The sequence below is a fragment of the Halichoerus grypus genome, chromosome 3 (genome assembly GCF_964656455.1).
Source record: "Halichoerus grypus chromosome 3, mHalGry1.hap1.1, whole genome shotgun sequence".
Taxonomy (NCBI): Eukaryota; Metazoa; Chordata; class Mammalia; order Carnivora; family Phocidae; genus Halichoerus; species Halichoerus grypus.
The window spans coordinates 35,310,058-35,333,544 of record NC_135714.1 but is presented as its reverse complement, the minus strand read 5'-3'; the positions used below and the strand labels follow the sequence as shown (position 1 = coordinate 35,333,544).

The following is a 23,487-nucleotide window of genomic DNA, read 5'->3' as shown; positions in this document are numbered from 1 at the left end:
TGGAAATCAAAGATGATTCTCTCATCACTCTCTCCACCGACCTTCCTTAGCTTAAAAAAGAGGAGACACCAGCACACTTCTCTCTCCACCTCAAGCGGTAGGATGGTAGTCAATGAACGGGTAAGTTCTCCCAGGAAACCCTTCTGGGAGGTAGGCATCTCCAACTGCTGCTAGCTCTCTAAAACTCAGGACCACTTAACTCCTTTTATATTTAGCCTTGGTCTTTCCAGGGCAAAAGGAAATAAGTTCTCTCTCAAAAAATAAACTGCAAATAACTATGTGGACAGAGATGCTTCACACTTCTTTAAGGGCCCACATGTGGCAGATTGCCCTGTGCTGATGCTCAAAAAAATACTCATTCATTCATTCGAGAGCCACCTGTGGTTGATCCTAAACAATGTGGCCTGGTCTTTGCATTCTGAGGATACTCACCTGATCGTGATGATAAGTAAACTTTCTCTGTATGCTTTATAGGCCAGAGAGAGAGAGACTTTGATCCATGTTTAAATATTTACCTTTATGAATTCTGAGATGCCCTCAACCACATTTGAAACTTCAGTGGGCGATACTGAATAAGGAAAGACACTGGTCACCAGCTTACCAATCTTTGGTGTTGACTTTCCAAAAAGGAGGGGCAAGTTACATGAATAAGCTAGAATCCTGTCTGCATATTGTAACATGGTAGTTCCTTTAGCTTCTAGAAGATTTCCTGACTCAGAGGAGGCGCTTGGTCAATTTTTAGCTGATAGGCCCAAAGAGTGCCTATCTAATAGATAAGAAACTATTTATCCAGTATGATAACATACTTAAAAGGTTTCCTGGCCATTATCTCACCATTGGACATTTGACAGAAGGATGAGGTGGGGCTCTTTCTGTTACAATTTTGACCATGACCTAAAGTGGAAATAAGTCAATAGGTGCCAAAATGACTCCTGTATCCTAAAAGGAGATTCTGTGCTGCATGAACCAGCAACAAGAGCATCACTTGGGGCCCTGCTGGAAATGCAGAACCTCAGGCCACAGTGCCAACCTACTAAATCAGATCCTACGCCTGACTCTTGGCCTAACTCTTTTCTCTTGGAGTTTATGAAAATGTCTATAGGCAAGAGACCAGCTAAGAGGCTTTGGCTGCTTGATAAAGAAGGGGCATTGAGAACAAACTGCACTGAAACCCACTCTGGGGGGTTAATGTGTTTCCTCTCTGTGGACCAAATGTGGGCCACGAATCAGGGAGCTGCCAGGAGCTGCTATGAATCATGCCCAAGAATACCGCTGTGGAGAGACACATTCCAGGGATGGGGCATAAAGAGCTGGATGCCAGAGGCTGAAGAAGGAATCTGTGCAGACCTGGTGGAATGCTGAATGCGTCTAGAGGATAGCAGTTGAAAGGACCCAGAGTGGATATCACAGACAAACACAAAGGTAGCCCATGAGAGGCAGAATCAGCCTTGGAAAGGTGGAACTCCCAGAAGATACCATTACAGATGACATTTTATCAGCCACCTGAGACCTCACCTTCACCCACCAATAAAAACCCTAAAGAAGGCAGAAGAAGTCTAATGAATGGGTGGGAAGAAGAAGGCAGGGAAACAGAGATGAAGTCTTCATACCCAACTCCCTGCAGCAGGCTGACCAGACCCAAGAGATCCCAATTGGAGGATGGGAAAAAAATAACTTTGAATGTAGTTCAAAGTTTTTATTATCGCACTAGATTGGGCAGTTTATTTATGGAAATGGCCTGTGACCAGGCCAGAAGACCTTTCACTTTCTAAGAAGGGATACAGCTATGTAACCTGCCAGAAAATTTCCCAAAGTTTCAGGAAGAATTATCCCATAAGTTTGAAAGACATCAAGGAAATGGAGCATAGATGTTTTGGGCTCATATTATAACAAAGGCAGCTCATTCAATGTACATGTTGCACAAACAAGAAAAGATACGGAGAGAAGAAGTCAGACAATATTTTACTTTACCTTTTGCTGAGCTACTAGCTGCAAGCCTTAGCTTTTAACCTAGACTTCACTGACACCATTATACTTCAATCTGAGCAAACCAGTACTATAAGAAACACAAATTTCTATTTGGACCACCAGTCTCAATTTCAATAAGAGTCAATACTAGCGCTATGATCTGGATGCCAGAGGCTAAAGAGCCAAAAAGGTAAATAAAAGGAAAGAAAGGACAGGAAACACAGGGAACTTAATGAGTATCTCAAAATTAACATGTCCAAAACAAACTTCTGGATATGCAAACCCAGGCCCACTGCTTGGTTTAGAACAGAAGTTTGAAGCTAATCTGCTACAAGGAATAACCTGGAGAAAGAGGCGATAAAGCCTGACTCAGATAGAGAAATGGTCTAGAGAAATCCCCCATAATGGAGAACGGCTGATGGAGTTTTAGCACCGTGGTGTCTAATAATAAGTCTTAAGTTGGTGTTTCACCTGCACTGGGCTAGTCTGGAATCCCCTTCCCTCAGTCTCCAAAACTTTACTAACAATCTCCTACACACAACTGACTTCTCACATTAATGGAATTTTGAGGGAATGAAAAAAATGTGTAAGGGTGATGACAGGTTGGTCAAGAAGGGCACATAACCAGAAGTGAGATAGAGAATGGATATAGAATAGACAGAGAATCCACTAAAAAGCAAAAATCAGAGCATAGAGAGCTGTTTGGGCTCATAGCTCAGTCCTGCTGTCTAACAGTGTGGCTGAGTAAGACAAAAATGGGCACTGAGAAGTGGGGTGCTGCTGAAAATGTGAAAGTGGCTTTGGAACTGGGTAATGCTAGAGACTAGATGAGTTTGAGATACATGCTAGAAAAAGCCACAACTGCCATGAACAAAATTGTAAAGGTGTTTCTAATTATAACTCAGAAAGAAAAGAGGACAATGACAGAGAATGAAAGAGGAGAACCATCCTCTTAGAAAATACCTAAAAGGTCATGAACACAGAGTTGGTAGAAATACAGATGATAAAGACCATTCTGACAGAGGCTCAGATGAAAATGAGGAATTTATTATTAGACGGTGAAGAAAAGACCATCCTTGTCATAAAGTGCCAAAGAACATGGCTGAATTGTATTCAAGTTGTAGTGTTTTATGGAAGGCAGAACTTGCAACAATAAAATTGAATATTTAGCTGAGGACCTTTCTAAGCAAAATGTTAAAGAAGTAGCATAGTTCCTTCTGACTGCTTATAATAAAAGAAGAGAGAAATGAACTAAAGATGGAATTGTTAAACAAAAGGGAACCAGAACTTAAAGATTTTAAAAATCCTCAGCCTGTCCATATTGCAAAAAATGAAAAATCATGTTTGGAAGGAAACACCAATGGTGTGGTTGAGCAATTGTTTATAAGATTAGTAGAGATGGGAATCATCAAAGACTTAATCAACTATCTCAACAAAATCCAGCAATAGAGATGAGTTTAGACCAGCAGAAACACTGCCAGGTGAGACTAAAGGAAACAGAGCAAGCAGGACAAAATGAAGGAAGACTGTTGGACTTCTTAGATCCAACAGGACCAGGTCAGAGCACTTTTTGGCTGCAAGTACAAGAGAAGAGGAGAAGGAAGAAGAGAAGAGGAACCTCAAAGGCAATTCAGATATCAGGGCTGCCACTCCCATCACAGGTCCAGAAAGGCAAGCCTGCTTCCACCATGATTTCAAAGGGAGGATGCCTAATGGAGCAGTGGGGTTGGTCTGCTCCATAGAGCTCTGGGTCACATCTCTAGCCCTGACAGACCTGCAACATGAGCGGTGCCACTGCAGAAAGCCAGGGACTGGGCAGGGCTCTGCAGAGCTCTGCAGGTGATATTACTACCCTAATAGGTCCAGAAGGTAGGACATCTGCCCCAGTGGGTTCAGAAGGAGAGACCACTGCTCCAGTGGGGCCAGAAGGCAGAGCATCATACCAAAGAGAATTATTCTCAAGCCTTAAAATATCAAGGAGCTGCCTTACTAGGTTTTATACTTGCTGGGACCCTTCAGCCTTCCTTCTTTCCTACTTCCTTTTAGAATAAGAATGTCTGGCCCATGCCTCTCCCACCACTGTATTTTGAAAGCACATAATTTATTTGATTCCACAGGTTCACGACTAGAGAAGAGTTTTGCTTCAAGATAAGTCTTACTCATATCTCATTTAGATGATATTTAGATGAAACTTTGGACTTTATACTTTAAATTGATGCTAGAAAGAGTTAAGATTTGGGGGGCTTGTTGAAATGGAATGAATGCATTTTGCATGTGAGAAGGACATGAACTTTGAAGGCAGGGGCAGAATGCAACGGAATGATATCCCCCAAATTCATGCTGAAATCCCAACCCTCAGTGTGATGGTATTAGAAGTGGGGCCTTTGGGAGGTAATTAGGTCATGAGGTTTCCACCCTCATGAATGAGATTAGTGCCCTTATAAAAGAGATCCCACAGAACTCCTTTTGCTCCCATTCTGCCATGTGAGGACACATGAACCAAGGAGTATGTTCTCTTTAAACACCAAATCTGCTGGTACTTTGATCTTGGACTTCCCAACCTCAAGAACTATGAGAAATAAATGTTTGTTGTTTAAGCCACTCAGTCTATTGTTCTGTTATAGCAGCCCAAGCTGACTAAAACAGTGGTCTTAGATGAGTATTTGACCTCTTTATACTTGTTTCCTTACCTCTAAAATGAAAATTATAATAGAATTTACTCCAAGGAGTTATCATGAGCATATAGGAGATAATGTATGTAGAGAGAGTATACAAACACCCGGAACTCTTTGGTCGGTGATGTTGTGGTGGTGGTTACTCATGATGATTTTAAGGAATACTGGGTTTCCCCCCATTCAGTGGATGGCAGCTAAATCATTCTACTGGATATTGCATGAAAATGTGACCTACATAATACAAAAAATGTTTGAGATGCCCAGGCAGCCTACCCTTATGTTACTATAAGGAATAGCATTTCTCTGCCCTCCACCTCCTCACACCTCCACCCACCATGTCCACCACCCCACAGAGAGCAACCTCCAAATCCTTCTGCAAACAAACCTAGGTGTTTATAAGGGAACTCACATATGCTAATGAGTACAACTGTCTCAGCAGCCATTCTGAGCCGGCCACATTTCTCCTCTCCTCTATCGTCTCTCTCTCTTGTCTACTGACAAGGTTTCTGCTGAGAAGGCTCGTGAAATCATTATTGCCAAAGGTCCTCATGCTGAGACTCATGAGTGCCTATTGAAAGTACTCTCCTTTATAGTTCTCTGCTCCCCACGCACACTGGTATACACCACTGTGCAAACCCCCTTGTGTGATAGGTTTGCCTGCTGGGATGAATCCTTCCCAGGCCTTGCCATCCAAAACATAAATGGTGGCACTGTGCAAACCCCCTTGTGTGATAGGTTTGCCTGCTGGGATAAATCCTTCCTAGGCCTTGCCATCCAAAACATAAATGGTGGCACTCCCTAGTGCCATTTGCTTAGGGAGGCAGAAGACCACTGCTGCTAATAAAAACACATCTCTTAAGAGAAAATGGAGAGACATAAGAAACGAAGCTTCCTGAACATCCTCAGGACTAATACCTGCTGGTGCCATTTGCTGAGTGTGTATCTTTTACCTTTATTGCAGCAAAGTCAACTTCAAACAGATTTAAGTATCAGAATGCTATTAATGCCAAGTCTGAGAGCCTCTGCAGGACTATTTCCAAAAGTAGGACCCCCCCGCCTCCATCTTATCATGATGTGTGGGTTCAGGGTATGCCGCTGATCCTGGGACACAAACCCGTGACTCTCTACCTGTTGGCTTTCTCTCAGCTGGAAGTTCCGAGGAGTTAACACCTGTGTGGAATAGCCCTCCACCAGTGATTTATGAGGGCTGGAGAATAAATATCCCAGGTTCCTTGACCCTCTGAAGTGCATTCTATATTGTAGGATTGAGCTGTGGTTGTCAAGAGTAGTAACTTGCTCAATAGCAATGTTTATGTGCTTCCTTCCCTTCTCTGTCTCAATTTCCACTCTTCCACTGGGGCTTCCTGTGATCACTTCACTCAAATCCTTATCTGGTTAACCCAATCTAAAACAAACACTTACCCTTGATGGGAAAATTCCCCTCCCCCCCAACAAAGCACATTTCTATTCTATTTTTATTTCCCAGATTTCAAAGCAAGGTTATCTTAGGTCTCCAAGCTTTCCAAAGATCTTAGTAAAATGGTCCTTTTTCCACTTATTTATATCCCTTTCTACCTTGAATCCAGGCATTCAAACCATCTTTCACTATTACTATTGTTTCACACGTTCATCTGTCTCTTCCAAGTAACAGGTAAGGCACTTGAAAAAAGGAACTGACTCTTAAACACCTTCCTACTTCCTCAAAATGCATAGCATAGTATCTAGCACATAAACATTCAGTAAGTATCTGTGCATAAGTTCATAGCAAATTTATGGAGTATAGGTTGAATACTGTCAGGTGCCAGCCTCAGAGGGATTCCTTTGAGATCTATGGAAGTATAGCCATAGGAAGGGATTTAGAGTACTTTCCCCTCCAATTTGACCTCATAAATTTTGGTATCATCATTTCTAGTATCTGTATCCATATCTGGTTCTGCTGTAGATTCTTTGGTCATGGTACTCAGCTCAGAGCAAGCCAACCACACCTCACCTTACTGAAGCAGTACACAATGTATTTCATACTAACCTGTAAAACCCAGGCAACTCTTCCAAGTCTTAGTGTACAACTATTAGCGGATCCATCCCTACCCTACAAACTAAACTAGGTCATCTGTGGATCTTTGGGAATGGTTCAAACTAACTGATGCTCTCTAAAAGGGTCCCCTTCCACATTAGGTTACGTCAATAGTGGTACAAAGGGAAAGACAAATCAAACAGTTCAGAATAATAACAGTGATTTGGGTAATGGTTTGTTTTTATTTTCTTTCTCCCACAAACTCCAGAGCTTACAGTGTACAGTGATAGGTTTCGCATTGGCAGCAATGAGGGCTATACTACAAAACATAGTAGATGCTCAATAAGCATGAGTTGAATTATTAAATGAATGGAGAAATAAGTAACTCCAGCAGAAATGGAAGGAAGAAAATCACTAAAAACAAATATGTTATTTAGGGATTTATTAAAAATGTACCTCAGCATAGTAAAGGTCCTATTATGACAAGCCCACAACTAACATACTCAATGGTGAAAAGCTGAAACCTTTTCCTCTTAGGTTAGGAAGAAGTATGCCCACTCTCACCACTTTTATTCAACACAGTATTAGAAGTCCCAGCCAGAGCAATCAGGCAATAAAAAGAAATAAAATGCATGCAAATCAGAAAGGAAGAACTAAAACTGTCACTATTTACAGTGACTGATATTATATATAGAAATATTATATATTGTTACCTGGAAAGATATATTCATAGATTAGAAGAATTAATGCTGTTCAAATGTCCAGACTATCCAAAGCAATCTACAGATTTCATGCAATTCCTATCAAAACACTAATAGCATTTTTCACAGAATTAGAAAACAATAATACTAAGATGTGTATGGAATCACAAAAGACCCCAAATAGCCAAAGCAATCTTGAGAAAGAAAAACAAAACTGGAGGCATCACAATCCCAGATTTCAAGATATACTGCAAAGCTGTAGTAATCAAAACAGTATGATACTGGCATAAAAACAGATGCATAGATCAATAGAACAGCATAGAGACCCCAGAAGTAAACCCACATTTATATGGTCCATTAATCTATAACAAAGGAGATAAGAATATACAATGGGGGAAAGATAGTATCTTCAATAAAGGGTGCTGGGGAAACTGGACAGCTACCTACAAAAGAATGAAACTGGACCACTTTCTTACACCATACACACAAAAAAACCTCAAAAAGGGTTAAAGACCTAAACACCAGACAAAAAAAACATAAAATTCCTAGAAGAAAACATAAGCAGTAATTTCTTTGATATTGGCTATCAGAACATTTTTCTAGATATGTCTCCTGAGGCAAGGGAAAGAAAAGCAAAAATAAACTATTGGGACTACACCAAAACAAAAATCTTCTGCACAGCAAAGGAAACCATCAACAAAATGAAAAGGCAACTTAATGAATAGGAGAAGATATTCACAAACAATATATCTGATAAGGGGTTAATATTCAATATATAAGGAACTTATACAACTTAACACCAAAAAAGACAAATAATCTAATTAAAAATGGGCAGAGGACTTGAACAGACATTTTTCTAAAGAAGACATACAGATGGCCAACAGATACATAAAACGATGTCAACATCAGGGAAATGCAAATCAAAACCACAATGAGGTATCACCTCACACCTGTCAGAATGGCTAGATCAAAAAAATCAATAAATAATAGGTGTTGGGGGCGCCTGGGTGGCTCAGATGGTTAAGCGTCTGCCTTCAGCTCAGGTCATGATCGCAGCATCCTGGGATCGAGTCCCGCATCGGGCTCCCTGCTCCTTGGGAGTCTGCTTCTCCCTCTGCCTCTCTCTCTCTCTCTCATGAATAAATAAATAAAATCTTTAAAAAAAATACTAAGCGTTGGCAAGGATGTGGGGAAGAAGGGACCTTTGTGCACCTTGTGCAAAATTGTGCAGCCGCTGTGGAAAACAGTATGGAGGTTCCTCAAAAAATTAAAAATATAAATACCTAATGGTCCAGTAATTTTACTACCGGGTATTTACCCAAAGAAAATGAAAACACTAATTTGAAAAGAGATATGCACCCCTATGCTTATTGCAACATTACTGACAATGGCCAAGATATGGAAGAAAATGTCCATTGATAGATTAATGGATAAAGAAGATGTAATCTACATATGTAATGGAATATTACTCAGCTATAAAAAAGGTTGAGATCTTGCCATTTGTGACAACATGAATGGACCTAGAAAGTATTATGCTAAGTGAAATAAGTCAGATGGGGAAAGACAAATACCAATGATTTCACTCCTATGTGAAACCTAAAAAACAAACAAAAAGCAGAAACAAACTCATAAATACAGAGAACAAACCGATTGTTGCCAGAGGGAAGGGGGATGAGGGGTTTGGCAAAATGGGTGAAGGGCAGAGGGGGATACAGGCTTCCAGTTACGGAATGAATAAGTCACAGGGATGAAAGCTACAGTATAGGGCATATAGTCAATGGTATTGTAATAGAACTGCATGGTGACAGATGTGAGCTAGCTACACTTGTGATGAACAGAGTATTATGTAAAAGACTGGAATCACTATGTGTACATCTGAAACTAATGTAACACTGTGTGTCAACTATACTCAAAAAATTTTAAAAACAAATAACAATCATGCATCTTCAGATGGAAAGTGTTAGGAGGTTAGAACCCATTTGAAAGAAACCCTGTCTCTCGAGGAGATTGGAAATGTTCAATCAAAGCAGTTTATCTCATGGCAGTATTAAATGAAGTAACTACTGAGGCAGAGTTATCTGAATTTTTCCCACCTAGAGGTATCCTATACTGAAATTTTTGCTCACTTACTTCCAGAAGTGTCCAACTCTGCTTCAGGGTCTGATTCTTGGAGGTGGTGAAAATGGTTGATGAGATTAAATGAATCAGCTGTCTTTGGGTATAACCCATTCCTCCACTTTCTGCCTCCATCAAAGAAAGTACTTTCTCTCCATCTTGCCCTCCCTCTCCACCTCATTAAATCCCCTGCAAAGATGGTGGAAGGGTACAAACCCAAGTGATTCCTTTTTGTTTATAACTGTAAAGGAAGGAAATTGACTGTAAAGTTTTTACATGTACAGAATCAGCATTTTTTTAAAGGCAGTTACATCTGAGAATGTCACTCTGAGAAGAGTAAGGAAATTGTTGAAATAAGTTACAATAATGATCAAATTGCTGGAAAAAAATAATAGGCAATTAAAATCAGCAAAATTCAGTTAATTGGTCTGCTGCAATTTATTCTTTTTTTAAGTTTTTATTTTAATTACAGTTAGTTAACATACAGTGTAATCTTAGTTTCAGGTGTACAATATAGCGATTTAACACTTTCATACAACACCTGGTGCTCATCACAGCAAGTGCCCTCCTTAGTCCCCATCACCTATTTTACCCATCCCCCCACTCACCTCCACTCTGGTTAACATCACTTTGTTCTCTATAGTTAAGAGTCTGTTTCTTGGTTTGCTTTCCTTTTTCCCTTTGCTTATTTGTTTTGTTTTTTAAATTCCACATATGATTGAAATCATATGTTATTTGTCTTTCTCTGATTTACTTATTTTGTTTAGCATTACACTCTCTAGCTCCATCCATGTTGTTTTGAATAGCAAGATTGCATTCATTTTTATGGCTGAGTAATATTCCATTGCATATATATATATATATATATATATATATACATATACATATATATATCTTCTTTATCCATTTATCTATTGGTGGAATGCTGTGATTTATTCTTAAAATGAACCTCTGATTAGGTTGCTGAGGCATTTCATAAAATGACTCACTTTTTATTTGCTTCTAGAATTGAATTATCCTAAGGTTTATACATTCCTGAGTAACACAAAGTTGAGGCTTTTGTTTTTGTATCTATAGGTTTCACATTCTGCTTTCGTTAGTAATTTGCCCTAATGCCATACCTAATTTCTCACTTACTCTCTCCTTTCCATCTAATTTTCTTCCTCTTTCCAAAGCATGTAATATTGGTCCTCATTAAATGGGCATTCAACCTAAACACATCTGTATCTACTTGCCACGTAAGAACTTACAATCATTTTACGTATACTGAGATGCTTTCCTATGCATTTAAAGACATCTCACACACTTCTTTTTCATAACAGATGCAAATGCAGACATTGCTACATAAAACCATGAGCTACAAACAAACTGCAGAAAGCAACCAAGGGTCTCCATTGACAAATGCATCTTGTTTACAGGGCCATGGTGAAACTTAAGACACTTCAATAAAGTGGTCAATGCCTTGTGAAGCACATCAGTTTCTAGACCTCCCTGACCTCCATATCTGAAAGACAATTCTACCCCTACCCCCTACCTGTTATCTCATCCCTCATTCTCAATTGTCTTACCTTTTGGAGATTTCCTTCATAAAATTTACCACCATCTGAAGGTACATTATGTACTTATTTTTGTTTGTTTGTTTGTTTGTTTAATTTGATTACCATCTGCCTTTCCAAGCCAAAGGCAGGAACTCTGGATTGTCCCTGGTGTATACACAGCACCTGGAAACATATCTGACACATAACAAGTCCTTCCCACATTTCTGTTAAGTAAAGGAAAGCAGTAAAAGAAAATGGGAGGGAAGTAAATGGTGGAAAGGAAGACTGATTTTGGAGTTAGAACGTCCTGAACTTGGAATACAGCTTCATTGCTTCTTTTGTTGTTGCTGTTTCCAGCTTTAGCAAGGTGTAACTGGCAAATAAAATTGTAAGATGTTTAAAGTATACAACGTGATGATTTGATATATGTATACATGCAAAAGGATTCCTGCTCATGGAGTTAATTAACACATTCCACCACTCCACATACTTAGCTTTTTGTGTAGGTGAGAACACTTAATTTCTACTCTGTGGGCAAATTTTAATTATACAATACAGTGTTATCAACTGTAGTCACTATGTTATACATTGGATCCTCAGAACTTATTCATCTTATAACTGAAAGTTTATACCCTTTTACCAACCTCTCCCTATTCCCCCCACTGTCAACCTCTGGTAACCATTTTACTACTTTCTGTTTCTATGAGTTCTGTGTGTGTGTGTGTGTGTATACATATTTTTAAATATTTTATATTTTTATATATTTTTTAGATTCCACATATAAGTGATACTATGCAGTATTTGTCTTTCTCTGTCTGGCTTATTTCACTTAGCATGATGCCTTCCAAGTTCACCCATGTTGTCTCACATGACAGAATTTCCTTCTTTTCTGAAGGAAGAATAATATTCAATTGTATATATATCACACTTGCTTTATCCATTTATCCATTGACTGACACTTAGGTTATTTCCATACTTGGCTATTGTTAAATATTGTTGCTAGAATCATGGGAATCCAGGTACCTCTTCAAGACAGTGATTTTGTTTCCTTTGTATATATACTCAGAAGTAGGATTGCTGGACCGTATGGTGGTTCTTTTTTTAATTTCTTGAGGAACCTCCATACTATTTTCCATAGTAGAGAATACTAGTTCATTGCTTTTTAAATGTATGAACTTGGGAAGATTATGTAAGTTCTCTGAGCCTCTGTTTCCTTATATATAAAGTAAAATTATCTTTACTTCTTCTGCAGAGTTGTTTTAAGGATTAAATGTGAAATATAGGTTAAATCATCAATTCGTCAATCATTATTCCTGGCATATTACATGCACACATTTATTATACAATTCGCACATTGTTTCACATAAATATTTCTAAAAGTTTGATATCTATGTGAAAGCAAGGCAGTAACAGCTACTGACTGCTGTTGAATCTGAAAGTGAAATACAGGATGTATTCCATTTATCTAGGACCTTCCATAAATTAGAGCCCCTCCCAGGAATCAGATTCTCTGTCTTTGTTATAATATCCTGCTGTCTATTGCCTTTTCTACTTTAGATCATTGAGGGAATTGCTTGTCATTTTAGTATCACAGTCAGTTGTGCGGTTTGTAGTAATTTTTACCAGTAGTAACAATGGTGTTTGTAAATGATTTACCTTTTAAAATAAGGTAGAGTGAATTCAAGGTTATCCCCATAACAACTTCATGCTCAGTCACTAGCATTCTGAAATGATCCTTGAGTGAGAAAGATTAGAGAGAAGGTCCCATATCAGATCACCTTGCCTACGGAATGATGCTTAGTAAGTAAGCAATAGATCTATTATGTATCTCTCTGAAGAAAAAAAATACCAAACATGGTGACACATCTTTGGAGATTGTTTAGCAATCGGTGTTTGTAGGAATGCTGTGTATGTGCATCGCCTACCCTGGTGGCAGATGGTGGTGCAGAAGCATGGGGCGAAACTAGGAAGAGAAGGGATTAAATTGGTAATTTGCATGTTGCTCAGAAAACATTTTTAAGCCAAATTACAATTATGCTATTTGTATACTGTGAAGTAACAGAAAATTTCTATACACAAAAAACAAAGATCAAGGTAAATATTTGGCTAAACAGTCCTTTTTCTTTTTAATTGGCAAAGTTACCCACTCTAATAGGAAAGATATTTGGTTTGCATGTGTATTAGGTTATTGAGAGGTTTTCTTATTGGCCCTGGAATGGTTACTGAGACTATAAACTGAGAACACAGGAGTGTAAGTTACCTAATAATTGGGGACCAACATACCCTCCTGGGTTTATTAAGAAATAAAGGAGCCCTGCTATCCTCCAGCCACCTCCCCACTCAGTTCAACCACAACCCCACCCCACCTTATATCAACAGAAGACAAAGGGGAGCAGAGAGGATCATTAGCATAACTAGTTGTTAGCTTGCTCTACAGCGGACTCTATTCTTGCCCTCCTACGGTCATGCCCATCCCTATAAGGTGAGGGACAAAAGGATGTGCCTATCTGAAACCTGCACCTTCTTCAGATCATGCTGAGTACTCCAGAATTCTCTCTTCCAGTGGTCCTACACCTGCTTTCAGAGCCCACAAAGACTTCTTCCCTGAGGAGCACAACTGCTCCACCCAAAGAGTGGCCAAGGCATGGCCACGTTTGCAGCAGGTGGCAGGAAGTCAGAGCTTGAACATGTTGTCTCCAGCAACTACACACAAGTGTGCAAGGCCATGATTCGTGTAAAACAGATCCAGGACTGGAAAGATAAGGATGGTAGGCCTGGGGCCATGGGTGGGGAGAATGGCAGGGACAGTTCATCCCATGTTAACACACAAAATTGCAAGGAATTCAAGAATTTTAAATTCTAACCTGGTCTTGAAGATCATTATGAATATATATATATATATATATATATATATATATATATATATATCAAGATAACCATACAAATATATTTGTTGAACACTTTGTTGGCTTGATATATAACTTTTTCATATTTAGACATAGGGTGTGTAGACCTCCATCTGTACTCAGGCCCCAGGCCCCACAGATGTTAGGGCCAGGCAACAATGCCCTAGAGGCATCTAGGACAACCAACTAGTGTTAGCCAAGAGATAAATGAGAAATACTTGTCATTTTCAATCACTTTTCTCCTTCCTGAAGCATAAGCATGGGGACTTAGGAAAGGGAGGAGGGTGAGGGAAAGGAAGGTAGATGGTATATTCTAGGAGCAGAACACACCCTCTCATCTCTCCAAGTCCTTCCAGCCCTAAGTCAAATCAACAGGAAGGGAAAGAAAAACCTTGAATGGGATAAGAGAAGTAATGTTTTAGGAGTAGAAAAGTTTGGCCTAATTATGGGATTTGTCTGAGATGTTTATGAAATAAAAAAAAGAGAGAGATTGGATGAAACATGTTTAAAGAGAGTGATTTAAAAGGAATAAAACCATTTATTAAGTAATTCTCACCAAATTCAAACTATTCAAAAAACTATTTAGAGATGGACTGTGGGTGTATGTTTGTGCATTTGCAGTATTTCCTATGTACAAGAAGTCCCACCCCAACATTCTAACTAGAAAATACCCACCATCCTCCATCATAGTATTTCTTGCAATGGGGTCTTCTGTAACCAGAACCATGATACAGTTCTGAAGTCCCAAATTTAGATGATCCTTAGAGAAAAAAAGGAAAATCTAGAAATGGATAAAACTGGGAATGTGGGTAGAAATGGAACCTGTGTGGACAGCTCATTGCTATTTACTTTCTGGAACAGAGATTTAAAAGGAAATTATTGTAGGCCTGAATAATAACCCCAGAGCAAAGGCTACTGGTGATAATTTATTGGCCTTTGCTTACTAACGACTGAAGGAGAAAAACCAAAGAGAAGAACTATTAGGATCACTATAATGAGGATTTAATCAGGACTAATGTAATGGCTTGGTGTAGGAAATGAGAAATGAATGAAACATTTGATTTTCTGAAAATTACTTTTAAGAAATTTTTGCAAGAAATAAGAAGAGGAAAGAAGGAACGGGAGGGAGGAATAAAGAAGGGGTGGAGGAAGGAAAGGAAGCAGATTCTTCAGGATTAACCCAATTTGATAGAGAGGAGGACTCACTTCCACGCACTGCACCGAGGTGGGATCTGAAGCAGAACCCCTGTACCCTTCTGATGGGTGCTCTGCACATACCACGGGAACACATTCTCTAAGCTTCCAGCTCCTCTAGGTATGATTGCCACACGTTACACTGCTATTTGCTATTTCTACATGACACCTTGTCCCAACACATATGTCATAATTTAGTAATTGGTTTTGAACGCCGTTCTGTCTGATGTGTGCACTAAGGGCAGATGGCAGGGGAAGCAAATTAGTTCTCACACTAGTCCATTATAAGCTGTAAAATAAAAGTCTTTTTGGCTGAATGGGTAAGCATATGATTAGAAATATTAAAATTTTTGGGCGCCTGGGTGGCTCAGTTGGTTAAGTGACTGCCTTCGGCTCAGGTCATGATCCTGGAGTCCTGGGATCGAGTCCCACATCAGACTCCCTGCTCAGCAGGGAGTCTGCTTCTCCCTCTGATCCTCCCCCGTCTCGTGCTCTCTCTCTGTCTCATTCTCTCTCTCAAATAAATAAATAAAATTAAAAAAAAAAAAAGAAATATTAAAATTTTTCTCTTTAGTTGGGGTGACTGCCAAGGAATGTATTCACTGTTTGTGCTCAGGGCTCATCTTCCCCCCCCACACCTCCCCCTTCACCTTTCCAATTGCTGACTCCAAGTAAGGCAGCCAGTCCTAGAAGTCATCTGTCTTGTCAGTCACCTTGTCCTATAATCAACTCTTCCTGCCAGAAGTGCAGAAGCAGCACACTGTGGAAAAGCCCTCCCTCGGACAGTCAGCAGTGCCTAACTCCCTGCCTTCTCTTCTCACACAGGCCAGACTTTCTGCTGCTCTCTCCGAGATCTAGGGTCCTTCCCCTTGTGCCACAAAAGCCATAATGCTTTGCTTTGTGGAGACCCTCCACAGGCGTGCTGGAGATATATGTGATAATTCTACACACTCCATATCTTCCAAAGCAAACCAGTAGTAATACGCATCAGTCTCCTTGAGAGTTACAGAAGTCAAGGATAGATTTCCAAATCCATAATGGAAGTGGAGAAGAACTATTAGAGAAATTTACACCCCTGGAAATTAAAATTTTAAGCTCCAGGAAGAAAATAAAGAGTGGGTTTGGGGAATTGATTTTTTTTTTTAACTCAGTACATAATATGTTCTTGGAAATGGCCAGTGCCCACTGGTTTAGTGTATTCTAATAATTTTTTTTTAAGATTTTATTTATTTATTTGACAGAGAGAGACACAGCAAGAGTAGGAACACAAGCAGGGGGAGTGGGAGAGGGAGAAGCAGGCTTCCCGCAGAGCAGGGAGCCCGATGCGGGGCTCGATCCCAGGACCCCGAGATCATGACCTGAGCTGAAGGCAGACGCTTAACAACTGAGCCACCCAGGCGCCCCGGTTTAGTGTATTCTAAAGGGTCCAGTGAGAGCAATCAAGGGTTTCTATATCATTCAAATGTATTCTCACATCCTGTCAAACTCCTAATTCTGAAAGCACTGATGTGAAAGGTGTGAATCTTTCTGTGTTTGGAATCACAGTACCCCAGGTATACCCTGGAAAGGAATGACATTTTATAGTGCACCTTTATAAAATGGAAAGCAAAAGAAAATGGCACACTTTAAAAATACCATGTCCAAGAAAGGAGACTCAGAAGCTGGCCTATGGTCTTGAATTCAAATGCCCACGAGAGATAAGCAGGCAATGGAAACAGGAGGGATTTGGACCAGGTATAAAAAACCAACAGAGTAGATATGAGGATAAATACCAAGGACTCTTGAACTTGGGGTTAGAGACTTAATAAAGAGGAATAGAAAAAGTGGCATCTTGGAAAGTGCAACCCTGTCTGACCAGGCAGCCGCTACACCTCTACCTAATGTCACCTGAGGAAATGCAGGCCCAGATGTGTCAAGGGATGCTACTAATCTGTATTTGTGTAAAATCTCCCGACTTAGAAATATTAGCAACTAATAGAGGGGTTTTTTTTTAACCCAGAGTATTATTAAGTCATATGATAGTTATTATTGAAATGTCAGCTAGTGGAGCTCCCAGCTTGAACCTGAGACAGATTCACCCCAAGGTTTAGCATGTATAAAAGATGTAAGGGGGAGAATGTTTTAGCGCTTTATTCATGTGAGTAAACTCAGGCACCTACTGGGAAAGAACTCCGGTATCAGAAGAGAGATGGTCAAAGCACAGGAATTTGTTATAAAATTGATGGGAGGTAGCATGGTGGATGGAGGAGATGGGGACAAGTATCCTTTGTGCTGTCATCTGCTCCTTCAACACAAAGCACAAAGAGCTTCATCAGGGGCAGAAGCAGGGGGTGTTTCCATGGTTTGTTTGTTTGTGTGTTTGTTTTCCAATTCTCACTCTTTAATCAATCAAATCTACCAGTTAACTGATTATAGCCAATAGTTACTGAAAGCCAAGTAAAATGGCGCTCTGGCAGATATAAGACATGCTCTTGGGGAACATACAATCTAGAAGGGAGCAAGACAGACAAACCCGAAACATTAAGGAACCATGCCTGTGACCAGCAACAGTGGGAGGCAGAAAATGGAGCTGGAATGAGGGGAAGAAAATGGAGGGATACCATAAAGTCAATGGTGAGATCCAGTCCTCTCATGCCATGCTTCTCCAACTGTGGTTTGCAAAGGAGTCCCCTAGGCATCTTGTTAAAAATGCAACTCTGGTTCCCTAGGTCCGGTGGAACCAAAAATTCTGTTTCTTACAGTAAAGTTCCAGGTGCAGCTGCTGGTCCTTACATGAGATGCTAAGAAGCAAGGAGGCTCAACTCTTTTCGGGAACTTTCCAAGAAAAAAACAAACCTTTTTAGGGCTGGAGTTGCTCAAGAAATACATGACTGTGACCCCAGGTTTACGCCTTCTTGAAGGTGAGGCTGATGTGGCAGTGGAGATACTCACCAGGGTGACTTCCGGAGAAATATTATGTGCTTATAAAACTGATTTCAAACCACTGGATCCATACTCAGATATAAGTCAGCACTGGCAGTGTTGGGATCGTAAAACACATACTCACCAGTGGGGTTCCATATCAGATCTCAATGTTAAAAAACCAAACATTAAGGTGCCTCTTTCCTGGACTTCCTTCCTTCCCATCACTTTGTCTAATTCCCATCTTGTTTCCCTGTCAGAGGACTATGGTTTGTGCTTCATAATCCCAGTTGTTCTCATTCTAGCCAGAAATATTGAGGTAGCCTTTCTGCTCAGGACAGCTTCATTTACAGTGTAACGTATTCGCTCTAAAAAGCTCTTATCTAAGAAGCCCTCTGTCTCTCCTTCAACCTGATTGGCCACCTGTTTCGGAGTCTATTTAATTAAAATGAGGGTCAGTGGCTCCATGTGTCACTCTCCCTGTGTAAGTGAGAGGAATCATAAAGTCACGAGTGGCTGCCAGTAAAGCCCTCGCTCGCTCGTGAGTCTCAGCTGAGCTGCAGACATCAAGCATTTTCAGTGGCTGTTTTTCCAACCCTTCATTTGGGATTAATTACTCTGCAGGAGCAGTCTGCCTCGTACAACAAAACAATTCTCATTCATCAGCTGTGAGTGTGAAATTAATGAAAGCCGCAATCTCATTGGAATGTAATGCTAAGTTCTCATTTGTGCTATCAATACTGGAGGAAATGGGATACTTTTTTCCCTCCTCTCTCTTTTTCTGCTTTCTGCAATAAAATCAGATGAGACTTTCATAAATGCCAAGGATTATAGTTTTGGATACACACACACACACACACAGAAAGAAAGAGAAAGAGAAAATACCAAATGTATTGGGAAAACATTAGCATCCTCTGAAGACAATGTATAAAAGCAAATTACAGAAGCCATCCTCCTATCAGTGTTCTTTTTAAGGAAGTAATCCTTAGCTTTATTTCCCACTAAGCTTTCTTCTCTGACCCTAAAGCAACCACACACCATTAAGGTAAAAGATCGTATGGAGATAGAGCATAAATTTCCTGTCTCGAAGTTTTTATCAGCATGTACATTAATTCGTTGAAAACCTCCATTTAAATTTTAATTACCCTGGAGACTGAAAGTGCCCTGAATAAGGAAGACACCAAAAGACTGGATCTCAGAGGTTCTGGTCAGCACTCATAATGGTGGCTTTATTTATTTACTTTTTTTAAGATTTTATTTATTTATTTGAGAGAGAGAGAGACAGATAGTGACAGAGATAGCAAGAGAGAGCATGAGCAGGGAGGAGAGGGAGAAGACGGCTCCCGCTGAGCAGGGAGCCCAATGTGGGGCTTGATCCCAGGACCCTGGGATCATGACCTGAGCTGAAGGCAGCTGCTTAACCAACTGAGTCACCCAGGTGCCCCTACTGGTGGCTTTCTGAGTCCAAATCACTAAACACACCCTCCCCACCAAAAGTAAGATCAACAAGGAGCAAAAATAAAATGACACATTCCATGCATCAGCATTCCTAGGAGGGAAAGAATAGCATAAGCTTCAAATTAACTAAAAAAAAATCCAAATTACAACAGAGCTCCCTCCACCATGATCATTAGCTTTGTTTACTGAAACGACAGGCAAGTAATGACAGACGAGCAGCAGTGAGCAAACCTACTACCCAGATTTTGGTTTCCTAATGCCATTCTGCACCAAAAGGTACCAAGGCTCTTTGAAGAAATGGTTGATTCCTGGGATGAGCAGAGAAGGTATAAAGTGATCTTGGAATACCTTATGCCAAAAAGTCAGGAAATGCTTTAAAAATTGATTGGGGCATGTCAGAAACACACCAGTGCCAGTTTAAGGGGCTCCTACTGGCCAAAACTGGAAGATTTAAAGCATTAAAATAAATAAGGACAGTGATGGATTATAGCCCAGTGAATAAGAATCCACAGTTTACATACTAATAATAAATAGATGGATAAATAAACCTATAAACAAAGGAGAAACAAAATTTTCCTTACAGAAGAATACTAATCACTGTAGGAAAATCATCATTGTGCAAACATAATCCTAAAAATTTCTTTAGGCAAAAATCACCAATGTGTACATAATCTTGTGTGTAGAAGCTTGATGAGTAACGAGATAATCACAGAGCTTCAAGGTATCTCCCAATAAATTATTTATTAACAGAATACAGAGCCCAGAAATGGACCCTCAACTCTATGGTCAACTAATCTTCGACAAAGCAGGAAAGAATATCCAATGGAAAAAAGACAGTCTCTTCAACAAGTGGTGTTGGGAAAATTGGACTGCCACATGCAGAAGAATGAAAGTGGACTGTTCTTTTACACCATACACAAAGATAAACTCAAAATAGATGAAAAACCTCAATGTGAGACAGGAATCCATTAAAATCCTAGAGGAGAACATAGGCAGTAACCTCTTCAACAGCGGCCACAGCAACTTCTTTCAAGACACGTCTCTAAAGGCAAGGGAAATAAAAGCAAAAATGAACTTTTGGGACTTCATCAAGATAAAAAGCTTCTGCACAGCAAAGGAAACAGTCAACAAAACTAAGAGGCAACCCATGGAATGGGAGAAGATATTTGCAAATGACATTATGGGTAAAGGTCTGGTATCCAAGATCTATAAAGAACTTCTCAAACTCAACACCCAAAAAAAAACAAATAATCCAGTCAAGAAATGGGCAGAAGACATGAACAGACACTTCTCCAAAGAAGACACAGAAATGGTTAACAGACACATGAAAAAATGTTCAACATCATTAGCCATCAGGGAAATATAAATCAAAACCACAATGAGATACTACCTCACACCAGTTAGAATGGCAAAAATTAACAAGATAGGAAACAACAAATGTTGGGGAGGATGTGGAGAAAGGGGAACCTTCTTACACTGTTTGTGGGAATGCAAGCTGGTACAGCCACTCTGGAAAACAGTATGGAGGTTCCTCGAGATGTAAAAAATAGAGCTACGACCTGCTCTAGGAATTGCACTCCTAGGTATTTACCCCAAAGATACAGATGTAATGAAAAGAAGGGGCACATGCACCCCAGTGTTCATAGCAGCAATGTCCACAATAGCCAAACCATGGAAGGAGCCCAAATGTCCTTCAACAGATGAATGGATAAAGAAGATGTGGTTCATATATACAATGTAATATCACTCAGCCATCAGAAATGATGAATACCTACCATTTGCATTGACATGGATGGAACTGGAGTGGATTATACTAAGTGAAATAAGTCAAGCAGAGAAAGACAATTATCATATGGTTTCACTCATATGTGGAATATAAGGAATAGCACAGAGGACCATAGGGGAATGGAGGGAAAACTGAATGGGAAGAAATCAAAGAGGGAGACAAACCATGAGAGGCTCTGGACTCCGGGAAAAAAAACTGAGGGTAACAGAGGGGAGGACTGTGGGGGGGATGGGGTTACTGAATGATGGGTATTAAGGAGGGCACGTATTGTGATGGGCACTGGGTATTATATTCAACTAATGAATTGTTGAACACTACATCAAAAACTAATGATGTACTATGTGTTGGCTAATTGAACATAATAAAAAACAACAATGAAAACAAAAATAAAACAAAACAAAAAACAAGGAACCTGAAAAAAGATAAATAAATAAAATAAAATAACAAAAATACAGTGGAGATACTAGACAACACTGTAATAAAGTAATCACAAGTAATATTATTCATAAGGAATAAATGGACACGTGCCTTCAGATATGATACCCCCAGAAAGATACATCACTTACAAAATATCCCAGCCAAAAAGGTGTAACCTGAATCTAACCATGAGGAAACATCAGAGAAACCCAGATTGAGGGATGTTCTACTAAATAACTATTCTTCAAAATGTTGGTGCCACGAAAGACCAAAAAACATTGACTACCATCTCAAAATGATGAATTTTCATGTGCTACATATTGGCTCATGACTGTTTTTTAGCTTGTGGTTTTACCTGATGTTTATAATTTACTTTCTTTTCTCTTGATTAATGTGTCTATGTATCTCAGGTAACCCACGATGTTTCCTAAATTCCAAATCTTCTCATATCCTGGTTTGTACCTTCCTTTTTTGTAAAAGTGCATGTTTAATTTTTTTTAAAATGATATGAGGAAGGCAAATGCTCCTGAATCTTGGCACGTACGGAAACATTTTTGTTCTACACTTATACTTGATTAGTAGTTTGCCTGGAAGGGAAATTATCTGTTTAAAATCATTTTTCCAAGAGATGCCCAGTCAAGATAGCATTGTAACTTTAGGTATAGATATGCCCCAACTCAATGCTCCAAGTAGTATGGGAGATTAAAATGAAAAAGAGTAGATTTTTTGAGAAAAAAAATCAAAACATGATATTCATATCAAAGACCAGAAACAGAAACAAAGTGGTAGGTGGGGATGAAGTCACATAGTTCCCACAGCAATAGACTAAAGCCAGACTCATTACTTGAAATGGGGCTAGGCTAGGACTTATCATCTCCTGACAGGTACCTGGGGAAAAAAAAATAACCTCATTAGCTTCCTAGAAATATAGCTTATACAAAATGTAGCAAGACAGAGCCCTGCAAACAGAACCTGAGCCAAGCTACCTCCTGGTTTTGTAATTAGATATAAAACATACCCAGTATCACCAGAGAACAAAAGTCTTAAGTAACCATTTAAGATGTGGTTCTAGACTAAAGTAGTGGTGCCAAAAACTACCAGACTGGTCAGTGTAGAGAGAGAAAGAAATATTCTTCCATTCAAGGTGACCCTGCACCTTCATTTCAAGAAAATGAACCAAACTCAAAGAAGAAGTTAGTAGAGGTGAAATGAAAATACCAACGCAATCTAAAGATTTTGTATCAGACACCTCTCACATACCACTTCAGATCTTCATGGCGTCACATCTCACATATCCCATTCCCCACTGTGGTGACCAGCTCTGCATGGGTTCTGACCAGCTTCAAGCCGGTACAAGCCAACAGGGCTCATGGAAGGCCTGTCCTGCATCACTTACTCCTGCCCAGTGAGTGGACATAGGTTGACTCAACACTAGATTGATTTGTTTTTTTAAGCCCAACTATGATTTCAAATTTTGCCTTATTAAACTCATAAGAACCATGTTTCATATCACTGGTATCAGTACTTTAGTTTCCCAATTTCTCAATTATATTCATTAGATAATAAGAGCAAAGTGTAGCATGCTGACATCACTTCACAAACACTGCCACGTAATGGTGTTGTCACTGTCCAAACCAACTATTGACGGATGTATATGACAATGTATTCCCAATCTGGCATATGAAAATAGTTCAGGGCTGTCATTTGAATATGAAGTAAAGGACTTCCCATGTGCATGAGCTATTTGTAGTTCATTTGCCATGAGCTTTGACTTCCTCCTATTTTTTGTGTTTTGTTTGTTTGTTGTTGTTGTT

General features: G+C 39.6%; 1 protein-coding gene across 3 annotated transcripts in view; it reads right to left on the bottom strand.

Annotated features, from left to right (window-relative positions):
• Positions 1 to 23,487, bottom strand: part of LOC118526002 (glutaredoxin domain-containing cysteine-rich protein 1) — a 308,805-nt gene that overhangs the window by 74,374 nt on the left and 210,944 nt on the right. The window contains exon 5 of one of the 3 annotated variants that reach the window (XR_013446333.1): positions 20,417 to 20,512. The exons of the other annotated variants lie outside the window; for them this stretch is intronic. The gene's annotated coding sequence lies outside the window, so the exon portion shown is untranslated. The remainder of the gene's footprint in view (positions 1 to 20,416; positions 20,513 to 23,487) is intronic. 3 annotated transcript variants of the gene reach the window in all.